Genomic DNA, 14,242 nt, shown 5'->3' on the forward strand with positions numbered 1-14,242 from the left:
ATACACAGACACCCACACTCACCACACACAGACCCACAGACCCACTTCACACAGAGACCCACACACTCACCAAACAGAGACCCACAAACTCACCTCACACAGAGACCCACAGACTAACCACACACAGACAAACACAAAGACCCCCAAACTCACCACACACAGACACTCAGCTCACACAGACACCCACAGACTCACAGACTCACCTCACACAGAGAAACACAGACTCACTACACAGACACACGGAGATCCACAGACTCACCTCACACAGACACAAACAGAGACCCACAGACTCCACTACACACAGACACCCACACTCACCTCACACAGACACCACAGACTAACAGATTCACCTCACACAGAGAAACACAGACTCACCACACAGACACACACAAAGACCCACAAACTCACCTCACACAGAGACCCACAGACTCACCACACAGAGACACACACAGAGACCCACAGACTCACTACACACAGACACCCACACTCACCACACACAGCCCCACAGACTCACCACACAGAGAACCACAAACTCACCACACAGAGACCAAAAGACTCCTCACACAGAGATCCACAAACATACCACACACAGAGACCCAAAATCTCACTTCACACAGAGACCAACACACTCACCACACAGAGACTCACAGACTCACCTCACACAGAGACACACAGACACACACAGAGACCCACAGACTCACCTCACACATAGACCCACAGACTCATCACACAGAAACCCACAGATTCACCAAACAGATACCCAAATACTCATCACACTGTGAGCCACATACTCACCACACTGAGACCCACAGACATACCTCACACAGAGACCCACAAACTCACCTCACACAGAGACCCACAAACTAACTTCACACAGAGACCCACACACTCACCAGACAGAGACCCACAAACTCACCTCACACAGAGACCCACAGACGCACCAAACACAGACACACACAGAGACCCACAGACTCACCACACACAGACACCTAATCTCACCTCACACAGACACCCACAGACTCACAGACTCACCTCACACAGATAAACATAGACTCACCACACATACACACACAGATACCCACAAACTCACCTCACACAGAGACCCACAGACTCACCACACACAGACACACATAGAGACCCACAGATTCACTACACACAGACACCCACGCTCACCACACACACACCCACAGACTCACCACACAGAGAACCATAAACGCACCACACAGAGACACAAAAACTCACCACACAGAGACCCACAGACTCATCACACAGAGACCCTCAAACTCACCTCACACAGAGACCCATAGACTCACCACACACAGACACACGCAGACACCCACATTCACCTCACGGACACCCACAGACTCACTACACACAGACACCCACACTAAAACCACAGTGACACCTATAGACTCACCTCACACAGACATACACAGATACACAGAGACCCACAGAGTCACCACACAGAGACCCACAAACTCACCACACAGAGACCCACAAACTCACCTCACACAGAGACCCACAGACCCACCACATACAGACACACACAGAGACCCACAGACTCACTTCACACAGAGACCCACAGACTCACCACACACAGACACCCACAGAAAAACCACAGTGACACCCACAGACTCACCACGCACAGACACACACGAAGACCCAAAGACTAACCTCACACAGACACACACAGAGATCTACAGACTCACGACACAGAGACACCCACACTCATCTCACACAGACACCCACAGACTCACAGACTCACCTCACACAGAGAAACAGAGACTCACCAAACAGACACACACAGAGACCCACAGACTCACCACACACAGACACCCACACTCACCTCACACAGAGACCCACAAACTCACCTCACACAGATACCCACAAACTCACCACACAGAGACTCACAAACTCACCTCACACAGATACACACAGACTCACCACACGCAGACACGCAGACTCACCTCACATACACACACAGACTCAACACACATAGACACACACAGAGACCCACACACTCACCACACAGAGACCCACAGCCTCATCACACAGAAACCCACAGACACACCAAACAGATACCCACACACTCACCACACTGAAACCCACAAACTCAGCACAGAGAGACCCACAAACTCACCAAACAGAGACCCACAGACTCATAACACAGAGGCCCTACAAACTCACCACACAGAGATCCACAAACTCACCGCACACAGAGACCCACAGATTCACCACACACAGAGACACACAGAGACCCACAGACTCCACTACATACAGACACCCACACTCACCTCACAAAGACACCACAGACTAACAGACTCACCTCACACAGATAAACATAGACTCACCACACATACACACACAGATACCCACAAAATCACCTCACACAGAGACCCACAGACTCACCACACACAGACACACATAGAGACCCACAGATTCACCACACACAGACACCCACGCTCACCACACACACACCCACAGACTCACCACACAGAGAACCATAAACGCACCACACAGAGACACAAAAACTCACCACACAGAGACCCACAGACTCATCACACAGAGACCCTCAAACTCACCTCACACAGAGACCCATAGACTCACCACACACAGACACACGCAGACACCCACATTCACCTCACGGACACCCACAGACTCACTACACACAGACACCCACACTAAAACCACAGTGACACCTATAGACTCACCTCACACAGACATACACAGATACACAGAGACCCACAGAGTCACCACACAGAGACCCACAAACTCACCACACAGAGACCCACAAACTCACCTCACACAGAGACCCACAGACCCACCACATACAGACACACACAGAGACCCACAGACTCACTTCACACAGAGACCCACAGACTCACCACACACAGACACCCACAGAAAAACCACAGTGACACCCACAGACTCACCACGCACAGACACACACGAAGACCCAAAGACTAACCTCACACAGACACACACAGAGATCTACAGACTCACGACACAGAGACACCCACACTCATCTCACACAGACACCCACAGACTCACAGACTCACCTCACACAGAGAAACAGAGACTCACCAAACAGACACACACAGAGACCCACAGACTCACCACACACAGACACCCACACTCACCTCACACAGAGACCCACAAACTCACCTCACACAGATACCCACAAACTCACATCACACAGAGACCCACAAACTCACCTCACACCGAGACCCACAGACTCACCACACACAAACACACAGAGAGACCCACAAACTCACCACACAGAGACTCACAAACTCACCTCACACAGATACACACAGACTCACCACACGCAGAAACGCAGACTCACCTCACATACACACACAGACTCAACACACATAGAGACACACAGAGACCCACACACTCACCACACTGAAAGCCACAAACTGAGCACACAGAGACCCACAAACTCACCAAACAGAGACCCACAGACTCATAACACAGAGGCCCTACAAACTCACCACACAGAGACCCACAAACTCACCTCACACAGAGACCCACAGACCCACCACATACAGACACACACAGAGACCCACAGACTCACTTCACACAGAGACCCACAGACTCACCACACACAGACACCCACAGAAAAACCACAGTGACACCCACAGACTCACCACGCACAGACACACACGAAGACCCAAAGACTAACCTCACACAGACACACACAGAGATCTACAGACTCACGACACAGAGACACCCACACTCATCTCACACAGACACCCACAGACTCACAGACTCACCTCACACAGAGAAACAGAGACTCACCAAACAGACACACACAGAGACCCACAGACTCACCACACACAGACACCCACACTCACCTCACACAGAGACCCACAAACTCACCTCACACAGATACCCACAAACTCACATCACACAGAGACCCACAAACTCACCTCACACCGAGACCCACAGACTCACCACACACAAACACACAGAGAGACCCACAAACTCACCACACAGAGACTCACAAACTCACCTCACACAGATACACACAGACTCACCACACGCAGAAACGCAGACTCACCTCACATACACACACAGACTCAACACACATAGAGACACACAGAGACCCACACACTCACCACACTGAAAGCCACAAACTGAGCACACAGAGACCCACAAACTCACCAAACAGAGACCCACAGACTCATAACACAGAGGCCCTACAAACTCACCACACAGAGACCCACAAACTCACCGCACACAGAGACCCACAGATTCACCACACACAGAGACCCAAACACTCACAAAAACAGAGACCCACAAACTCACCTCACACAGAGACCCACAAACTCACTTCACACAGAGACCCACAAACTCACCTCACACAGAGACCCACAGACTCACCACACACAGACACACACAGAGACCAACAGACTCAGCATACACAGACACCCACACTCACCACACACAGACCCACAGACCCACTTCACACAGAGACGCACACACTCACCAAACAGAGACCCACAAACTCACCTCACACAGAGACCCACAGACTAACCACACACAGACAAACACAAAGACCCCCAAACTCACCACACACAGACACTCAGCTCACACAGACACCCACAGACTCACAGACTCACCTCACACAGAGAAACACAGACTCACTACACAGACACACGGAGATCCACAGACTCACCTCACACAGACACAAACAGAGACCCACAGACTCCACTACACACAGACACCCACACTCACCTCACACAGACACCACAGACTAACAGATTCACCTCACACAGAGAAACACAGACTCATCACACAGACACACACAGAGACCCACAAACTCACCTCACACAGAGACCCACAGACTCACCACACAGAGACACACACAGAGACCCACAGACTCACTACACACAGACACCCACACTCACCACACACAGCCCCGCAGACTCACCACACAGAGACCCACAGACTCATCACACAGAGACCCTCAAACTCACCTCACACAGAGACCCACAGACTCACCACACACAGACACACGCAGACACCCACATTCACCTCACGGACACCCACAGACTCACTACACACAGACACCCACACTAAAACCACAGTGACACCTACAGACTCACCTCACACAGACATACACAGATACACAGAGACCCACACAGTCACCACACAGAGACCCACAAACTCACCACACAGAGACCCACAAACTCACCACACAGAGACCCACAGACTCACCACACACAGACACCCACAGAAAAACCACAGTGACACCCACAGACTCACCACGCACAGACACACACGAAGACCCAAAGACTAACCTCACACAGACACACACAGAGATCCACAGACTCACGACACACAGACACCCACACTCACCTCACACAGACACCCACAGACTCACAGACTCACCTCACACAGAGAAACAGAGACTCACCAAACAGACACACACAGAGACCCACAGACTCACCTCACACAGGGACCCACAGACTCACCTTACACAAACACACAGAGACCCACACACTCACCTCACACAGACACACGCAGAGACCCACAGACTCACCTCACGTAGACACACACAGAGACCCACACACTCATCACACAGAGATCAACAAACTTACCTCACACAGAGACCTACACTTACCACACAGAGACCCACAAACTCACCTCACACAGAGACCCACAGACTCACCACCCACAGACACACACAGAGACCCACAGACTCACCTCACACAGAGGCCCAAACTCACCTCACATAGAGACCCACAAACTCACTTCACACAGAGACCCACACACTCACTACAGAGACCCACAAACTCACCTCACACAGAGACCCACAGACACACCACACACAGACACACACAGAGATCCACAGACGCACCACACACAGATACCCACACTCACCTCACACAGACACCCACAGACTCACAGACTCACCTCACACAGAGAAACACAGACTCACCATACAGACACACACAGAGACCCACAGACTCACCTCATACAGACACACACAGAGACCCACAGACTCACCTCACACAGAGACCCATAGACTCACCACACACAGACACCCACACTAAAACCCCAGTGACATGCAGAGACTCACCTCACACAGACACACACAGAGACCCACAGACTCATCACACAGAGACCCACAGACTCACCACATACAGACACATACAGGGACCCACAGACTCACCTCACACAGAGACCCAATGACTCACCACACACAGACACCCACACTAAAACCACAGTGACAACCACAGACTCACCACGCACAGACACACACGAAGACCCACAGACTCCACCACTTACCGACACCCACACTCACCTCACACAGACACCACAGACTCACAGACTCACCTCACACAGAGAAACACAGACTCACGAGAGAGACACACAGAGACCCACAGACTCACCTCACACAGAGACCCACAGACTCACTACACCCAGACACACACGGAGACCCACAGACTATCCTCACACAGACACCCACACTTACCTCACACAGACACCCACAAACTCACAGACTCACCTCACACAGGCCCACACAGAGACCCACAGACTCACCTCACACAGACACACACAGAGACCCACAGACTCACCTCACACAGAGACCCACAAACTCACCTCACACAGAGACCCACACACTCACCACACAGAGACCCACAAACTCACCTCACACAGAGAAACACAGACTCACCTCACACAGACACACACAGAAACCCACAGACTCACCACACACAGAAACCCACACCAAAACCACAGTGACACTCACAGACTCACCACGCACAGTCACACACGGAGACCCACAGTCTATCCTTACACACACACACAGAGACCCACACACTCACCACACAGAGACCCACAGACTCATCACACAAAGACCCAAAAACTCACTTCACCCAGAGAACCACACACTCATCTCACAGAGAGACTCACAAACTCACCTGACACAGAGACCAACAAACTGACTTCACACAGAGACCCACACACTCACCACACAGAGACCCACAGACTCAACTCACACAGAAACCCATGGACTCACCACACACAGACACACACGGAGACCCACAGACTATCCTCACATAGGCACACACAGAGACCCACAAACTCACCTCCCACAGAGAAACTCAGACTCACCTTACACAGACACACACAGAGACCCACAGACTCACCACACACAGACACCCACACTAAAACCACAGTGACACTCACAGACTCACCACGCACAGACACACACGGCGACCCACAGACTAACGTCATACAGACACACAGAGACCCACACACTCACCACACAGAGACCCACAGACTCACCACACACAGACAGACACAGAGACCCACAATCTCACCTCACACAGAGACCGACAAACTCACTTCACACAAAGACCCACACACTCACCACACAGAGACCCACACACTCACCACACAGAGACCCACAAACTCACCTCGAGGGGCACGCCGCGTCGGCGTCGTCACTCCTCCTTGGCGGTGTCACAGTGGTGAATACGGCCCCCGACGGATCTGCTCCGCTGCGGTGGTACCACACAGCCCCCCGAGGTGCCAGTCCCCGTCCCGGGTTGACTGGAGCACCTCGCCTGGGTTGCCCCTACGAGATAGTGCCGCGGGGTCCGAGGGACTCGTCCGACTCTCGTGGCTGGCCTCGGCTGTGGCGGTTCTGTCTCCCGGGGTTCCGGCGGCGGTCTCCTCCTCCACTCCAGTGGTTCTATCCGTTCTTGGGTACCTGCGGGCGGGGAGACAATCTCCGGGGCGGTGGGGTTCAGGGACCGTCGTCCCCGTCTCTTCTGGCTTGGGTCGGGAACCCTGGGGCCCGGGGCCCCCTGGGGCCCATATACTCTGCGAGGCCCCCGCGTATGGGGGGTGTGGGGACCCCGGGGTTTCGGGGTCCTCGAGCGGCGGAGTTCTCCCTCGCTGGGGCCGCCCTCCATGGTTTCAGTCGCCGGACGTTGACTACCATCTCCCGGCCCCCTTCTCCCCCTTGAATCAGTACCGTCCATGGGGAGATCTGTCGCCCCACCGTCCAGGGTCCCCGCCAGTAGGTGATTAACTTCCCCACCTGTCCGGCCCTGACGCGAGGGTTGTGCAGCCACACTTTAGAGCCCGCCGAGTAAAAGGGGGGCTCCATTCGGGGTCGGGCGCCCCGCTCGTGCCGCTGGTGTGCGGTCTCGCCTTGCGGGTAGGCCCGAACCCTAGCTTCTTGTAGGGTCTCCATCAAGTGCTCCACGGGGCTGCTCCCTTCCTCCCGTTGCGGTGGAGGGACACCGAACAGCAGATCTGTGGGTAAGCGAGACTCGCGACCAAACATCATTAGGAACGGGGTCTGTCTCGTGGATGTGTGTACTGTGGTGGCGTAGACGAACAGAGCATAAGGGAGGTGTTCGTCCCAGTCCCGTTGATTCGCGGCTGCCATGCGTTTCAGCTTCTCTGCTAGAGTTTGGTTCATCCTCTCTACCATCCCATTTGCCTGGGGGTGATACGCCGTAGTTCGGTCCTTCTGGATCCCGAACTCTCGGCACAGCGCCTGGAATAGCTCTGCCTCGAACTCACTACCCTGATCAGTAATGACTCGTTCGGGGATCCAGTGCTTAAGTACGTAGTGTTCCACGAACGCTCGGGCCACTACGAGAGCTGTTTTATCGGGGATGGCTACCGCTACGGGAAAGCATGTGAAGTATTCCACCGCTACGAGAATATATCGGTTGCCCCGGTGGGATCGCGGGAATGGTCCCTGCAGGTCGATTCCGACCAGCTGGTTCGTCCGGCTGACGCAGAACGGCCTCAGGGGTACCTGGTATCACGCTGGTCTCGGCCCGCATTGCTGACACGCGCGGCAGCCCTGCACCCAGGCGGCCACGTCTTGTGCCAACTTGGGCCAGAGATACTGGCGGCGTAGGGTTTCCCGAGTGGGCCGTTTCCCATCATAGCCCCCGAGCGGGTGGTCGTGCACTAGTCTCAGCAGCTGGGGGCGCACCTGGGCGGGAAGGCAGATGCATCCCGGCTGGCCGGCTTCGTTTAGTTCTCGTACCATCCCATTCTGCACGCACAACCGGGCATACAAACCACTCCAGGGTCCTGGTAGGGCGTCCTCCTTCTCCCGTAGGGCCGCCTCCACCGCTGCCAGATCCGGATCCCGCAGCTGGGTCCGTCTCAGCTGCTCGTCGTTCAGGCCCGGGAAGGAGCAGCCGACGTCCTCCTGATCCGGGACCTGCAGGCGGCTCACGTCAACCCCGAGCACGCTGCAGTGCGCGGCGCTCACGAGTGAGGCTACGGCCCCCGTGTCCAGTAGGATCCGGGTGCGCTGCCCGTTCACCTGTCCTTCCACCAGCGACGTGGCCCCCATGATTCCTGCCACCAGCTCCCGCAGCCAGTCACCCGTCTTCACCGTATCCTTGGGTGTTGTGGTCGGAACCTGTGTGGGGGTCATTCGCTCACCATTATTATTATCGTCGTTCTGCAAAGGGACCGTGTTGACTGCACCCCTAGGTGGTCCACTCTCTAGGGGGCGTTGGCGTTTAACCCTGGCACATTTTTAGCGCGGGCGATCTGGGGACAGTCCCTCACGAGATGCCCTTGATGGTCGCACAGGTAACACGCCCGGGGGAGGGCGGCAGCCCCGTAGAAGCCTCTCCGCCCGTTCCCTTTTTCCCCTCCGATACGCCGCTGCCCAGATTCTGCCTCTAGTCGGGCTACCCTCCCGGCCAGCCCCCCTACCGTGCAGTGCATTTTTCCCATTTCCGACTGAATGGTCTCCACTGTGGACTGTAGTTTCGTCATGTTCCTGCTCGCTTCCTCACGTACGTGGGTCACCCTGTCACCTACTTGGGTTACCCTGTCACCTACTTGGGTCACCCGGCCGGCTACATCCTTTATGCCCATCTGTATCCCAGCTACCCATCATGGGGCTGTGTCGCGGGATGCCGGAGGCTCCCTCTCTCGCCCCCTTACTGCTCGGGCGAGCTCCTGTTCCTCCTCTTCCTCCTCGGTGGACAGACTTGCGATGGTGCGCTCCCGTCCCAGTCCTTGGAGCTGCGCGCGTTCACTAGAAATTCTTTCACATTTATGCGCGCGCTCGACAAGGGCGTTAAAGGGAAGACGCGTACAGCTCATGTCTGGCTGGCACCACGCCGTGCGAGTTAAGTATCGCTGGATTTTCTCGGCGGCCTGCTCCTCAATCACCTCTGTCGTGTACCCCGGGCGTGCGATGTTTGTTAGCTCGCGCACATCCTCGGCATAATCGCGCAGGTCCTCGCCGGGTTGTCGACGGCGTGCCTCTAAGGCCGCTTTTGCCTCCTCCTCATCACGCGTACCGAAACGCAGGTCAAGTCGGCGCATCAGCTCCCCTAGCTGTGTCTGCGTGCTTGTGGGTAGAGCTTCTATAAAATCAGCTGCCCGCCCATCCAGATTCACAATAAGTTGGCGTAACGCCTGCGCGTCTGTCCAGCCATTAATTTACTTAGCCCCTATGATGTTGCGGGCGAATGCCTTCCACGAAGGGGTCCCCCGGCCAGTAAATATGTGCTTTATTTTTGCGTGGGGTAACGCGGGGATTCGTACCACTTCTGACACCAAACTGTGGGGGCGAACGTCCCCCGCCATCACTGAATTGTCGGGGCCGTTGCCCACCGACTCCCCCGTTCCATTCATACCGCTACCCCCCGGCTGCTCTGTGGGGTTCGGGCTAGCGACCTCCCCTGCCTCGCCCTCCAGTGTTGCTGACCGCGTCAGCATGTTTCGACCGATGGGTAGGGCGCGGCGCTTTACGCTCATGGCGCGCTGCATGGTTGGGAGGCGGCGAGCCACGGTGAGCGCGCTTGCCAGCAAAAACTCCGTCCCGCCCGTAAACAAACAGGCGCGGCACGTGTCTCCCTCCCACCCACGCTCCACGTGCTCCGGTAATAACAAACACGCCTCTATTCTCTGCCCAGCCCCGTACACCAATCGCACGCGAGGGGGTTGGGGCCGAGGGATGGGCGGGCGGGACGTTTGCCGTGCGCGCTGCTGATTGGGGAGGGTCGCTCAGCTCTGAGTTAAAGGGCCCGTTCAACCAGTCGCATGAATACGCGCGCGCTCGGCGCTTAGCTCGCTACTTCGCAATTAGAAAATCGTGTGGGCGTGCGACCGCAACACAGCCACATAGGTACGCGATCGCTAAGCACCACCGAAAATCGCCACGTATGCCCGCACGCGCCGCACAGTACTGTACACAGTCGCCCAGGTGCGCGAGCGCTACACGCTATTGTAAACAATCGTGCGGGTACGTAAACACCAAACACTTCGTCTCGTGGTGAACAACCGCGCATACACATAGACACACAGCACACTCTGCCCTCCTCCTCACGCTCCCCAAAAGACCACACAACACAGTTTTTTATCCCCCCACTAGCGATTTTATTTACCAGAGCAACCCGTTTAAGTTACGCGTATGTGTGTGAGTCAGTGGCTACCAGCCTACTCTCCCGAGGATTCTAGGCTGAACCTACTCTACCTATTGCTCCGCTCTCTACTCTCGATTAACTAGCCTAACTTACCTCCCTCTCTTACTCACGTGCACTTTCACTCTGCTGCACGGGAAGCTGTAGAACAGCGATCCGTAGAGGGTTGAGCCTGGCTGCGCTGAAGTTTGTCACGCGGACGTTTTGAACGGCTGACTCCCCTCCTGCATGGACTGCGATGATTTTTGAAGAAGACTGTCTCTTGCTACGCTAAGCCTCCGTATTTTATACACCCTAAAGGCATTCCGTTGCTCTGGTGCCTGCCCACCCGTGCTCCTTCATATTCAGATCTGTAATATTGCTTATGACAAAGGCATACCGTGGTTCCCACGCTCCGTACCGCCCTGTCCATTCAGAGGCTGAGTTATTTTCGTCCTTTTTCATATGCTGATCCGTGACGTTTTCTAGAACAAAAGACATTCAGATGCTTCCGCCCCGCTCTGCCCTGTCTATGCAGAGGCCTGAATGCTCCTATCCAGTTGTTATTTGGACTCGGGAGCTCACCTATAGTCAAGGGCATTCAGTTCCTAATTCCATCTATAACAACAGGCATTCAGTTCCTAATTCCATCTGTAACCAAAGGCATCTCGCGGTTCCCACGCCCCATGCCGTGTGTGTGCGGTTTCGTTCGCGGTGGCGCAACGGCCTCCGCCGTGACCACGCAACTTTAATGTCAGGTCACGGTGCCGCGGTGCGTGTCAGCCTCTGGTGTAGATCGCCCAATTTCCCGGCCGAAAGGAAACCATGAAGCTTGATCCCATTAGGGGCTTCTGGATAAAAACCCGTCGGCCAGGTGACCTTTGTGGTGCCGCCGCAGCGGAGCCGCTCCAGCGGAGCCATGCTCGCCACTCTCCCGGGGCCGGTGCCTTCTCAGACGTCCGTGTTTTGCCCACTGCACAGTCGTGAGGCCGCCGCAGCAGAGCCGCTCTGCCGAGGCCGTGTCCACCACAGTGAAGCCACCACCGGGGGATGCCGACGCCGACGCGGTGCACCCTCGCCACCGCCCCCCCCCCCCCCGCACGAACGCACACACGCCCCACGTAGAGCAGGGAGGGGAGGTCAACCGGCCGATAGGTTTTTTTTCCAGAAGTCCCTAATGGGATCGAACTTCATGGTTTCCTGCGGCCGGGAAATTGGGCGATCTTCCCCCTGTAGCAGACATGCACTGCGGCGCCGTGACCTAATATTAAAGTTGCATGGTCACGGCAAGGGCCATCGAGTGTCCGTGAGTGGAACCACACACGCACAAGCATAGGTCAGTGGACTGGTAACGGGAGAACAGAGAGCGGACGTCGGAGAGATCACTGCGGCGACATCACCCGAGCTGGGATCCGAGTATCGAAAGGGCGGGAAAATCCGTGCCCCTGGTTGGACGGGAGGCCAAGGGAGCGAAACGGCGAAATTCCTTTGTTGTAGGTAGGATAAAGGGAGGGGGATTCAGGTAGCAAGGGCAGTTCTTCTTCAAGATCATCGCGGTTCCGGGAGCAGCAGAGTCAGCCGTCCGAGACGTCCGTGGGATGTACTCCAGCACCGTCAGGCTCGCCCATCTACAGAGACAACTCGCCGTCTCATCCGCTTACAGCGTTCAGCACAGCAGGGTGGAAGTAAGTGCGAGGGGGAGAGGCGTAAGTCTAAGTGTAGAGAGCGGGGCGATTGGTAGGAGAAATGAATCGAAGACTTCTGAGGGATAGACTAGCGTCCACTGACCCACACCATCACACGTAGATTAAACTGGTTACTCGCCGCAAATAAAATCGCTAGCAGGGGGATAAAACTGCGTCGTGCGGTCTTTGAGAGTGTGGAGTGTGCTTGGTGTCCACGCATCTGTACGATCACTTACAATAGTGCTTAGCGCTCGCGCGCCGGTGTGACCGTGTTACGATCGCTCGCCTGTACGAGTGTCTATAGCAAGGTAGCGAGCGACGCGCCAGGCATGCGCGTATTCGTGCGGCGGTTTAAACGGCCCATTCAAATCAGAACGCAGGGATCCCCTTCAACCAGCGTAGCGCGCTGCAAGTGTAGAGCGTACCGCCCCACTAATAGAAATATGCCGATGCAGGCAGCAACAAAGTCAGGGGTACAGGGAGGCGAGGGAGTGGAGGCCGGTAGCCCAGACCCCACAGAACAGCCGGGGGGTAGCGGTACGAGCGTCACGGGGGAATCGGAGGACAGCAGTCCCGACAATTCGGTGATGGCGGGGGACGGTAGCCCCCACAGTTTGGCGTCAGAAGTGGTACGAACCCCCGCGTTACCCCACGTGACAATAAGGCATATATTCACCGGCCGGGGTACCCCTTCGTGGAAAGTGTTTGCCCGCAACGTCCTAGGGGCTAAGGAAATTAATGGGTGGACAGACACGCAGGCGTTACGTCAACTTAATATGAATCTGGATGGCCGGGCAGCCGATTTTGTGGAAGCCCTACCCGCAAGCGCGCAGACACAGCTAGAGGAGCTGATGCGTCGACTTGATCTGCGTTTCGGTACGCGCGATGAGGAGGAGCCAAAAGCGGCCTTAGAGGCACGCCGTCGCCAACCCGGCGAGGACCTGCGTGATTATGCCGAGGATGTGCGCGAGCTGAGAAAGATCGCACGCCCGGGGTACACGACAGAAGTGATTGAGAAAATCCAGCGATACTTGACTCGCACGGCATGGTGGCAGCCAGACATGAACTGTACGCGCCTTCCCTTTAATGCCATTGTCGAGCGCGCGCGTAAGTGTGAAAGGATTTCTAGTGAACGCGCGC

Source organism: Petromyzon marinus, unplaced genomic scaffold (assembly GCF_048934315.1).
Source record: "Petromyzon marinus isolate PM22_M1 ecotype Great Lakes invasive population unplaced genomic scaffold, UKy_Petmar_22M1.pri1.0 PM_Scaffold_50, whole genome shotgun sequence".
Taxonomy (NCBI): domain Eukaryota; kingdom Metazoa; phylum Chordata; class Hyperoartia; order Petromyzontiformes; family Petromyzontidae; genus Petromyzon; species Petromyzon marinus.